This window comes from Euprymna scolopes, chromosome 46, assembly GCF_053919585.1.
Source record: "Euprymna scolopes isolate OS-2025 chromosome 46, ASM5391958v1, whole genome shotgun sequence".
In the NCBI taxonomy this organism is placed as follows: domain Eukaryota; kingdom Metazoa; phylum Mollusca; class Cephalopoda; order Sepiida; family Sepiolidae; genus Euprymna; species Euprymna scolopes.
This window is the reverse complement of record NC_136527.1, coordinates 163,111,852-163,124,232: the sequence shown is the minus strand read 5'-3', so window position 1 is coordinate 163,124,232 and position 12,381 is coordinate 163,111,852.

Here is a 12,381-nt window from a genome sequence, read left to right as displayed (position 1 = left end):
CATATGAGAACTCACACTCACCAGACTTGATAAATTCTTGTCATGGAATCCAGTATAATCAAGAGACCAAAATCAAAGATATAATACAATGTATGAAAATGGTAAATTGGGGAGAAGAAAATTATGTTCACAATTCCTTAACTAACTTTACTAACTTTGAGAGAAGTTTAATGGAACATTCGAATATCTAAGTATCTCATATAGAGTTCAAGTGTTGGCCCCAGGTCGTGGGCCTGTTGATTTCTGAGAACTTCGACTGAAGTAAAATAAAATAAAAAAGGGAAAAGTCATATTCTTGCGAAGTGTGTTGATATTCTTGTTTTGATGTGAAATGTGTGTATATTCTTGTTCTGAAAATTCGACATTAGTGATACATATGAGAACTCACGAATTAATATTGGACTCTGGTATGAGGATACTTTCAATTTTCAATTTAAAGTAAACTCTGAACAAATATTCGAATTTAAATGAAAATGAAAAATAAAACTAAATCAAGCAACTGGCAGAATGTCGCCCGGGATAAACAGATCCCTTCAATATGGTCATATGAGGAAAATAACGGTGAGACATATGAGAACTCACACTCACCAGACTTGATAAATTCTTGTCATGGAATCCAGTATAACCAAGAGACCAAAATAAAAGATATACTGCATAACCAAGAGACCAAATGAAATATACAACTTATAAAAATGGTTAATTGGGGAGAATAAAACTATGTTCTCAATTTCTTTACTAACTCAGTGTTTGAGAGATAAAGAACTTTAATGGAACATTCGCATATCTATATATCTCATATAGACTTCAAGTGTTAGCCCCAGGTTATGGCCTCTTGATTTCTGAGAACTTCGACTGAAGGAAAATAAAACCAAAAAGGAAAAAGACATATTCTTGTGAAGTGTGTGGATATTCTTATTCTCAAAATTCGACATTAGTGACACATGAAAACGCACACTCGGGGGAAAATTGAATGCCTACGAGACACCAACCTCGGGTGTCTTCAGTCTCTCTGTATAAGGGATTTACACTGGACTCTGGTATGAGGACATTTTCAATTTTCAATTTAAAGTAAATCCTGAACAAATATTCGAATTTAAATGAAAATGAAAAATAAAACTAAATCAAAAAGCTAGCAGGATGTCGCCCAGGATACAAACGTACATTCAGTATGGTCATGTGAAGAAAATAACGGTGCACCCTCTAGTGATGTTGCTATAAGTAACAACACTAAGCTGGACACTTCACCAGACCAATCAAATTCTAGTCCTGGAATCCGGCAAGACCAAACAAGAACCACTAAGAAAAGACACTATAACCAAGTAAAGTGGTCTCTTGAGGAGAAAAAATATTCTTCACTGTTTCGCATACTCCAGGAATGAGAAATAGGGGAGGAATAAAAAACAGTATTTGAGGCTCAAATAAAATCTTCACCCTTGATAAAAGAAAAACCATCGCTAACTACAACTAAGAACTTTCAATTGTATCTGAAGTACATCAATATCTCCCAAAAGATGTTAGAGAGTCAATTGAGAAGAAAGCTCTTAGTGAAGTGACGATTGATTTCACCAAATCTAACACTGCTGAATTTGCCCAAACACAGTGGAATAGGAAGAAAAATGGACATTGATTTGGTCAATGGAATATGTAAAAATAAAATATCAAAAATTAACAGAAGTTATAAGCAATGGCAAAAGATTTTTAAGCACCACTGCCCAAATAAGAAGTAGATTGAGAAAGAAATCTTACTACGTCAGAAATTTAATTTTCTGAGGAACAATGTGTGAAATGTTTTTGACTCCTGATGGGGGAGTATGAGACCAATTATTTTGTTTCAGTCTCTATATTTTTATTTACGTCGATTTCAATGGGAGTTGTCCGCGGTTTGCAATCTTGCATTTCGAACTTGAGCAGAATTTTTTCAATGTATCGTGATTGATTCATGGTTATCGTTTCATTTTCACAGGTAAATTTTATACCGAGGAACCACGACAGTCTTCCAAGATCGACCATTTTAAATTTTTTATTTATTTATTTTTAACATCTTTTAAAGTATTGTCACAGTTTGAGGCGAGTAATATATCGTCAACCCAAAAAACCAAAATCAATAGTTTATTACCTACATATTTTCTACATATGCACGAGTTTACGGGACATTGCATGAGTAAATTCCAATTATGAGCACTTTGTCTTAGTCCATATAACGATTTTTTCTGTTTCTACACGAAATTTTTATTTTTCATTTTAAATCCCTCTGAAGGGTGAATATCGATTTCATAGTAATCGGAGCATTATAATAACAATTTTTTACATCCATTTGATGTATTTTTAAATTGTATTGAGCGACAAGTTGTAATAAAATTCTAATTGTCGTTAAATTTGTCGTTGGTGAAAATGTTGCAAAATATTCCACTCCAGAAATTTGTGAAAAACCTTTTGCAACAAATCTTGCTTTAAAAGTGTCACTGTCAGAAGCTGTTAAGTTTTTGGAAAAAACTCAGCATGAAGAAATAATATTTTAATCAGTTGGTTTTGCCACTATTTCGTAGGTGTTATTTTCAGATAAAGTTTTCAATTCGGACATCATAGCTTGTTCCCATTCTTGATGATTTTCTGAATTAATCGCCTTATTATAACTTTCCGGTGCGTTTTTCAACGAGTAACAGTCATCCACTGCGTAGTCTTGTATCTTTCATGTTGTTCATCCACTGAATCGCCATTTTTAAAATTTAATGTATCATTGAATTTTACACATCTAACCCTTTTATGGCATTTTAGGCTGGAAAGTAGATTAAATATGCTGGACTCTTTTTATCGTAACCTACGAAAATAACTTTTTCGGTTTTAGTATTTAGTTTACTGGTATTTTCTATAAATGCAAAACAATCTGAACCAAATATATGCATTCGGTTGATTTTGGGTTTTACACCGCAAAACGCTTCACACAGTGGTTTGCCTAATATTCTATTGAACGATCTATTTCTTATATATGCTGCTGCTATTAAAGCGTATGTCGATAAAGTATGCACTAATTTCGATTCGATAAATAGACATTTTGTCATCTCCAAAAGGGTTCGCCATGCCATTTTGGAAAGGGGAATACAGCGCAGATTTCTCGTGTTTAATACGGTGGTTAATTAATAGAAGTTTTAAGTCTTTACTAGTAAATTCAGTCCCATTGTCTGAGCGAATACATTTTACTGAACCGTACGGGGCAACATCAGCTAAATATTTCTTAGTGGCGAGGATAGTGTCGGATTTGTTTTTTAGAAAATAAACTATAATTAAACCGGAAAAATCATCAATAAGGTTTAAAACGTACCTTAGATTGTTTCTCCCCATCGGATTGATCGGACCTGCTAAGTCACAATGCACAAGTAAGAGAATTTTCGTAGTTTTTTTGTCTGGCGTTCAGCTTATATCTTTTGTCATTTTCCCCTGTGCACACACATCACAATTTGAGAGATCGTCTGAAGGTATTATTTTCATGCCTTCGACTACATTTGGTTATTTTTTAATATCAGATGTATTGCACTGTCCTAAAATTTTATGCCAGGTTTCCAAGTCGTGACAGGCAGTTTTTGCGGGAACCATACATTTTAAATTATATAGTCGGCCATTTTCTTTAATGTCAAATACAGTTCCATTGGGGTATGCCAATTTTGATTTATTTTGGCCAAATTGTATATTCGCGCCTTGTTTAATTGCAGACTGCACGGAAAATATGTCTTGCTTAAGAAAGAGCATTTTTTAGTTACAGATTTCGCCTTTATTATTTTTTAGGAATATTTTAGCATCGCCTCTTTTCAAGACTATATCATTTATTTCACTGCCGTCGGCAAGTTCGGCAAAATGACTTTGAGGATTAAAGTTTGAATCAAAATTAATAAAATCAGATTCCTTGGTGATAACGTGCGCTGTAGCACCACAGTCTACAAGGAGATTTTTTCCGTTTGTGTCAAAGTTACATGTGAATAGAAATGTATGTTCTTCCTCAAAGTTCTCAACGTTTTTTACCGAGTCCATTTTAGAGCGTTTATATTGGCATTGGAGATTTTTGTGGTTGGGTCGTCCACAATTATACCAGATAATTTTCTTTTTCTTGGGAAAATTACTTTTGGAGAATACGTTGCGGTGAGTTGCGTAATTTGGTGGTGTCTGCTTTCGAGAAGCATTTTTGAACTTCATAATATTGCTGGAGTTATTATTGTCCACGAGCATACAATTAGTCTCTTCGTAACTGCGCAATGCCACTTTAAATTTGCTGAAATTTATGGGTTTGTCTTTCTGAGTTATAACAGTTGTAAATGGTTTAAAATCGGCTGGAAGTCCCTTGAGGGTCATCGATATCAAGAAGCTATCGCTTATTATTTCACCTGAGAGTTTTAAGGCATTGGCGATTGTTTCTGCCCTTATGACGTAGTCGGTGATCGTTTCATCCTCGTTACGTTTCAGAGACGTTAGTTCGGTATATAAGGATATAATTTTCATTTTCCCTTTTGATAAATAATGTTCTCTTAATATGTTCTATGCTTTTCGTCCATCAACCAAGGCGTCTCTTATAATCAGAGAAAGACTACTATCGTCTAAACATTGAATCAGTTCTGCAAAAACAGTCACGTTCTTTTCGAGAAATTCGGCTCGTTTGAGATTGTATCACTTTGTGTAGTTTTCGAATCCTTAGATATCCCGGAAATTTTAACTGCCACAATTCGATTTTAGATTCCGATCCGTCAAAGAAAAGATGATGGCTGGGCCCATAACCTGTTAAGTTTTAAGACATTGTGTTGAACAAAGATGGCGGCGTTGTTCAGATCAGTAACCAAGATGGCGGTCAAGAATCAAATGCGGTCTGTGGCGTGGTTAACAGCAAACTGATTGAATCCAAAATTCGACAATTTTTATAATAATTTTGCGACGTTTTGATTGGTTGTTTAGCACAGCCGTTGGTTAAAAAAATGATTGGCGAATCCATTCGTCTCATACCCCCATCACAAGTAAAAAACATTTTACAGGTTAAATGATACTCCACTCTAAAATGTTTGTCATTTTTTATCAATTATTTATTTTGTGAATAAATTGTGGCTTTTTTTAAACGTAATAAAATCGATTTTTATTTATTCAGATTTACCATTTTTTTACATTAAGTTTCTGCTAATTGGTTGTGACAGATACAAGAATGCTCAGTTGATGTAAATTTTATAAAAGAAAGTGATCAGCACTCTAAAATATACAATATTGGATGAACTATAAACAAGCTAATTGAATTTTTAAGCCACATAATAGATAAGTGTAAACAGAAAAAAGCTTTTAAACATGTTAAAACAAATTCATTTATTTTTTGTGTTCAGTTTGTTTATAATTCGACTAACTTTGAATGAAATTATTGTGTTTATAGTAAAAACACACACACACACATATATATATATATATATATATATATATATATATCAAATATTCTACAATAATATATTTTTAGATTTTTTTGAGGAGATATTTAGGTAAGTGTAAAAAACATCAAATTATTTTTTCTACTTAATTGACTAACAATTCGAGCAACTTAAAATTAAACTATTTTTTATGGTAAACATTATTATGTTTGATATGTAGTTTGCTTGAGCATTGTGTGGGATAGGTATGTAATAGAGGTTTCGAAGGCTGTCACGATGCGAGAAATGAATTATAGTCGTTGTTGGTAAGAGGAGACGAGAACAAGTGGCGATTTACAAATCAATAAGTACATATATATATTTTTTAGGCTCTCGCTCCTGGGCAAAGTTCACAAGAGAGTCGCCAACCTGATAGGTTGTGAACTGTCATCTAAGCTTCAGCCTCTGTCCCATCAACGACATGTTGCATCCCCTTGCCTGTTCTACAAGTATTTTAATGCCGAATGCTCCGACGAACTACAAGACCTTGCACCCCTCGACGTAAATACCTCCAACAGATCAATCAAGCAGATAAATCTCACCCCTACACAGAAGAGATAAGAAGGCCGTCTACTATAATAGTTTCTTCCCCCGGAACTGCTAGACTTTTGAACTCCCTTCCGGGTTTTTGCTTTCCCAACTGTACTGACCTGCAGAAGTTTAAGTGTAATGTGAACAGATATTTTGCTGCTCAACTCCCTACATAGTATCTCTGAAACATATTGCCCCTACATCAAAGTGGCACTGTACCTTGTTTGGGGTGAAAATGGAAATTTAAAAAAAGTTTTTTTATATCTTCATATAATTTATTTTTTAATGAAGTTGACACACAAAAAAAATTCACTGAAGAAATTTAACAAATATCATTCAAACTTGATAGGAAAACAAATCCGAACACTGAACTAACCTAATAAGCTTTAATCATTGGCAAATATAATTTTAACTTCATATGGAAACAAATTCGGCACACTTACCTAATGAACGAACATTTTTACACGAAGACCGAAATCATGATTACACCGTGTTGCGATAACCTAAATTCTTTGTTCTTTAGCAATTGATTTTCTCTTTAAATAATTTCACGTTTAAATCGTGATTTTCATCTTTTAATTTGGATTCTTTTATATTTTCATATATTTTTTTTCTTAATGAATTAGACACACAAAACAAAAGTTGTATCAATTTATTAAAGAAATCATAGCAAGAAAAACAAATCGAACAAAGAATTAATTCCGATTTTTTTCGTATTGAATTCCTGGAATGAAAGGTAAGGTTTTTTTTTACAATTTAAATACATTCAATTAAGTAACTTTTAAAATAGTTTTAAATATTATAACAAGTTTGTTTTCAATGTAACCGATCAAAAAATAATATTGCTTTATAACAGACGCCAATAATAATAATAATAATAATAATAATAATAATAAAAAGCTTCTAGTGCACTTATTGATCCGCAATAATTTTTAGATAGTTTTTTTTTGTATTAGAGTTTTATGATATCTGTTTTTATTATATATATATATATATATTTTTTTTTTCAGTTGTATTGGTAAAATGTCTTACTTGTTAGTCTCTGCGACGTATTCCATTATTAATGTCGGAAATTTTCCCTTTTCAAATGGTGTGCGTAACAGGTCGATTCAAAGCATGCTGGATGATGGAGCGGAAATTGTGTAGGACTCGGGGCAAATGTGAGTAAGGGATTTGTGTAAGGTATGGTGTGGTAATTAATATGTTTATGATTTTATTATTTTTATTTATTTGTCTTTATTTTTTGTTTATAACTTGTTGTTTTAGCGTGAGCTTTTTTTAATGTTCTCTGTTATGTTGTCTTTATTATTATTACTATTATTTATTTATTTTTTCTGCTGACGTGTGCGGTGTCTCTGCTTTTCTGCCTCACGTAAATCGCCACTGGACTGTGTCCGGTCGACTACTGTAGGGGTCGGATGTGAGAGAGGAGGGAGGTGGGGTGCGGGGTGATGTGTTCTCGGTCGGCAGCTGGGTGTTTAGGTTAGTGTTGCTGGGGGTAGGAAAATAGGTGAGGGGAAGGGGAGTGGAATAGGGATGACATTCCTTGGGAGTTGTTAATTTATTTATTTTCATGAGTGGTAGATTTTTTTTTAGTTGGTTTGTATTACTTCAGCTAGCTATATTTTAATTTTAATTTTTTTTTCGTTTAAATATATACTGCTGTTTATTTATTAAGTTTCTAGAGTGGGCTAGTTGCATATTGAGACCCTCTCTTCTGATAGCCCTGCAGATAGCCGTTGTGATCTTGTCGCTGAGATGGGGCATTTTAAGGAAGCAAGTATTAGTGGAGAAACCTCTTACATGTTTTCTCGTGTTCCAAAGGTGTTTAATGACAGTGCTGGGTTATCCGTTAGCCTCTAGGACCTGGTGGAACCGTTTTGTGCATTCTGTCTTGTTTTTTGGCTTGCTGCATTTGCTTTGGATGCGGGTTATCTCATTCCTAGCATATTTGATGATGACCTTAGTAGGGAGGGCAGACTTGTAGTGTATAAATATACTTCGGCTGGCTGGTTTTCGGTAGAATTTAGTAATGCTGGCCCCGTCATCTGATATTTTTAGGTTGAAGTCTAGGAGTGATAGGGATCCGTCATCGCTGGGGTATTCGATGGTGAATTCTATGTGTTGGTCAGAATCAGAGAAGATAGCGTAGATGTTCTCAGCGTCGGTGCGTGATGATGTGAGGATCAGAACATCAACATATCTCGAGAGGAATATGATAGAGTTGCACGTGTTGAGGGCTCGGCGTTCGAGTCTGTCCATGTATGAGATGGCCAATATTCCTGAGAGGCTGGAACCTATGGGCAGCATTGTAATTTGTCTGTATTTTTGGCGTTGGTAGGTGAAGTATGTGTTGTCTACTATTATAAGTAGGAGTTTGCGGATGTCTGAGGGAATCAGGCCGAAGCAGTGTAAGTTGTAGGAGGAGATGTGGTCGGTGATTAGGGCTACTGCTGAGGCTCTTAAGTGTGCAGCGTTGTTTATATGAGATGTTTTGTCTAACGCTTCCTTGTTCGTGTTTTATAGTGTCGAATATCCTTCTATGTAGGGAGTTGAGTAGCAAGATATCTGTTCACATTACACTTGAACATCTGCATGTCAGTACAGTTGGGAAAACAAAAACCCGGAAGCGAGTTCAAAAGTCTAGCAGTTCCAGGGGAAGAAACTATTATAGTAGACGGCCTTCTTATCTCTTCTGTGTAGGGGTGAGATTTATCTGCTTGATTGGTCTGTTGGAGGTATTTACGTCGAGGGGTGCAAGGTCTTGTAGTTCGTCGGAGCATTCACCATTAAAATACTTGTAGAACAGGCAGAGGGATGCAACATTTCGTCGATGGGACAGAGGCTGAAACTTAGATGACAGTCCACAACCTATCAGGTTGGCGACTCTCTTGTGAACTCTGCCCAAAATGAGAAGTAGCTAATTTTAATATACTGAGGGTCCGTAATGCTAACATGCCCTCGTTTTTTTTTATTTCGAATGAGAATGCCCCTTCGATTAAGTATCTATTCCCATATTAATAATATCATGATCTTATGTTCCCTTATCATATATATATATATATATATATATATATATATATATATATATATATATATATATATATAATATTTTCTGGTTTGCCCTTTTCAGATGCTTGCAAAATTATATCTATACCTGACAATTCTTTTGTTGTTCTCAAAATCAAAGCAGACAACTGTTTTCACTTTACAAGTTTTTATTGTTCTTTATTTGGCATTAAGCAATTCTAACTTCCCAACCTGAAATGTAAGCTTTTCTTTGTTTTCGGTGATAATTACAATTCAGGTCATTTTTATAGGCCAGTAAAAAATCTGGCGTGTGCATACACCTTCGATTTTACCGGCGTCGCCCCGGCTCAATATCCACCATTCGAAACCCTCATTTACAAAAAAAAATATTTTATATTTTTTATCATTCCAATTTTTAAATATTTACATCAACAAAACAAATAAATTATTTAAAACAAGGCATTCCATATTTTCAAAAATAATACAAAATATCACATTAGTATTTTTTCCAATTGAATCGATGATTTTCTGTCTTTTTCTTTGTTTTTCTGTTTTCTGTTATACAGTTTTATCTTTTTTCCTCGTGTGTGTGTGTGTGTTCATCACAATTTCTATAACGGGTTTTAATTTAAAAACACACCAGTCTTTATATTTTACAGACAATAAAACAAGTCCAGTTTTTTAGGGGAGGTGGTTATTTTCGTACTTTGTTTGTTTCTGGAGATATCTCTGACGTATATTCATTAAGCATCAATAGTAACCGCGTTGCATTTGTTAAATTTATACCAGTTAAATAACATTTGATATCCGCAAGTTAATTTCTGTAATGTCTATCTTAGAATAGAGAATAATATAGAATCAGAATTTATAATCTTTACCCATCCTTAGCAATTCCCTTTCTCCGGATCCTTCCCTTTCTCCTGGTCTATCTGATTCCCTCTTTCTCAGTGCCACTCCTATTTATCTCCGTTTGAACCATAATACTATTGCTACATGAGGAGGGGACAGACCCCAGTAATTAAATAGATATGTTTGAAGATGATATTTGAAAAGGATAGAATCGAACCCAGTAAGCAAAGTTTAAACAGATAATGGATATTCAATTTAGGAATGCAGCGATTGTTCATTCTTTTAGAAATAACTGGATATTAAATATGTCAGTTAAAAGAATGGACAATACGAGGTTAGAAATAATGATTAACAAAATAGGTTAAAAACGATACAATTCAATTTAGGAATTTCTTTGTTTACCAAAGGCATGTGAATGCATGTTCAAAGCACACGTGTAATTTGAAACGTGAAGAAACCACACTGATGCCGGAAAATGGAATTCCCAATATATTGAGATGTGTTCGAGTCAGTTGAAAGACAGGTTAGGAGAGAGCAGGCAAGATCGACCAGAGGAGTCCGTCAGACTGGGAGCTGATGTCCGTTGGAGGCGAAGGAGGGAAAATGAGACCATGTAGCCATAAAAGCTTGAGTTTCTGGCATCATCTCATCCGGATGAAGAATAAACTTGTCTATAATATACACTCTTTCGTTCTCTATGCCCCCGCCAATATAGACACGAATAATATATATAAACACTCTGAAATATACATGCACACACGAATGACGGTTCTCAGTATGGAATGACTATTTAACGCTATCAATTTGCTCTGATAATGACGCAAATAGGAGACAACTTACATCTAAGTTATTTACCGAAATGCTATTTACCGTCATGAGTTTTTATTCCGTAATCAGATTAATATAATCAACAAAAAATTACGACCAAAGAACAAACAAATAATATACGACTTCGTCTACTATAAAGTTTTTTGTTCCATGTTGGACGGTTTCCCGATTTTCATTCGTCTTTTTAAATCTCGAATTTTATTATCGTCCTCCTTTTCCCTAATTAATACTCGATAACGTTATTGCTTTACCGCTGCATTCTTATTCATGCAAACTTCACATTCTTATAAGATGCAAACCCCATCGACGAGATTCGAGTGTATTGCTGATTTGACAAATGACGTTTTTAGCCATTTCATGGATATTTTTTTAGTTGGAACATTTGCTAAACAGGACAGACATTGTTCCTCAAAGAATTAGACTTCTGACATGTTAACTTTTCCTTCTCAAAGCTTGCTTACAACTTTCTGCGAATTTTTGATATTTTATATTTGCGTATTCCATTGACCAAATCACTGTCCAATCTTTCTCCCTATTCCACTGGCTTTGGGCAATTTCAGCAGTGTTAAATTTGGTGAAATCAATCGTTGCTTCACTAAAATCTTTCTTAATGTACTCTCTAACATATTTTTGGAGATATTTATGTATTTTAGATATAATTGAAAGTATGTTCTTACTTGTATTTAGTAATGTTTTTTCTTTTGTCAAGGGATAAGTTTTTAATTGAACCTCAAATACCGTTTCTTCCTCCTCCATTTTTCATACCTTGAATATGCGAAACAATGAAAAATAATTTTCGTCTCCTCAATAGATCACTTACTTGGTTATAGTGTCTTTTCCTAGTAGTCTTTGTTTTATCTTGCCGGATTTCAGGACTAGAATTTGACTTGTCTGGTGGAGTGTCCAGCTTAGTGTTGTTACTTGTGGAAACATCACTAGAAGAAGGTGCACCGTTATTTTTCTCATATAACCCAGTAAATAGCAAAGCTAAAGGGATTTTTCTTTATTTTGGACGACGTCCTGCCAGTTTATTGATTTAGTTTTATTTTTTTTATTTTCATTTAAATTTTAATATATGATCAAGGTTTACATAAATGACAATTGACAGTTTCTCCATACCAGAGTTCATGGTAGACCCCTATACCAAGAGACTGAAACCCGAGGTTGGTGTCTAGTACGCATTCAATTCCCCCCAGTATGAGTTCTAGTATGACTCACTAAATTTGATTTTTGAGAACAAGAATATCCACACACTTTACAAGAATGTGGCTTTTCCCTTGTGTGAGTTCTCATATGTTTAACTTAGGTTGATTTTTTAGAACAAGAATATCCACACACTTTACAAGAATGTGGCTTTTCCCTTGTGTGAGTTCTCATATGTTTAACTAAGGTTGATTTTTGAGAACAAGAATATCCACACACTTTACAAGAATGTGGTTTTTCTCTTTTTTTTTATTTTTCTTCCTTTGAAGATTGTAATGCTGGGTATGGGGCAGCCAAACCAGCTGCCAACATTGCCCCGCTTTTTTATTGAAACCAACCTAGAGCTCTTTTTAGTGTCCTCGCTGTTCCCTTAAGTGCAATTGTCTGAATCTCTTTTGCACTTGGTTCACCAGGAATATTAGTTAGGTAGGACTTCAGGTTCTTCTTCATAAGTCCTGTGGCACCTATGATAACTGGTATGATCGATATCCCCTTAGGTTCCAGTTTCTTTTCA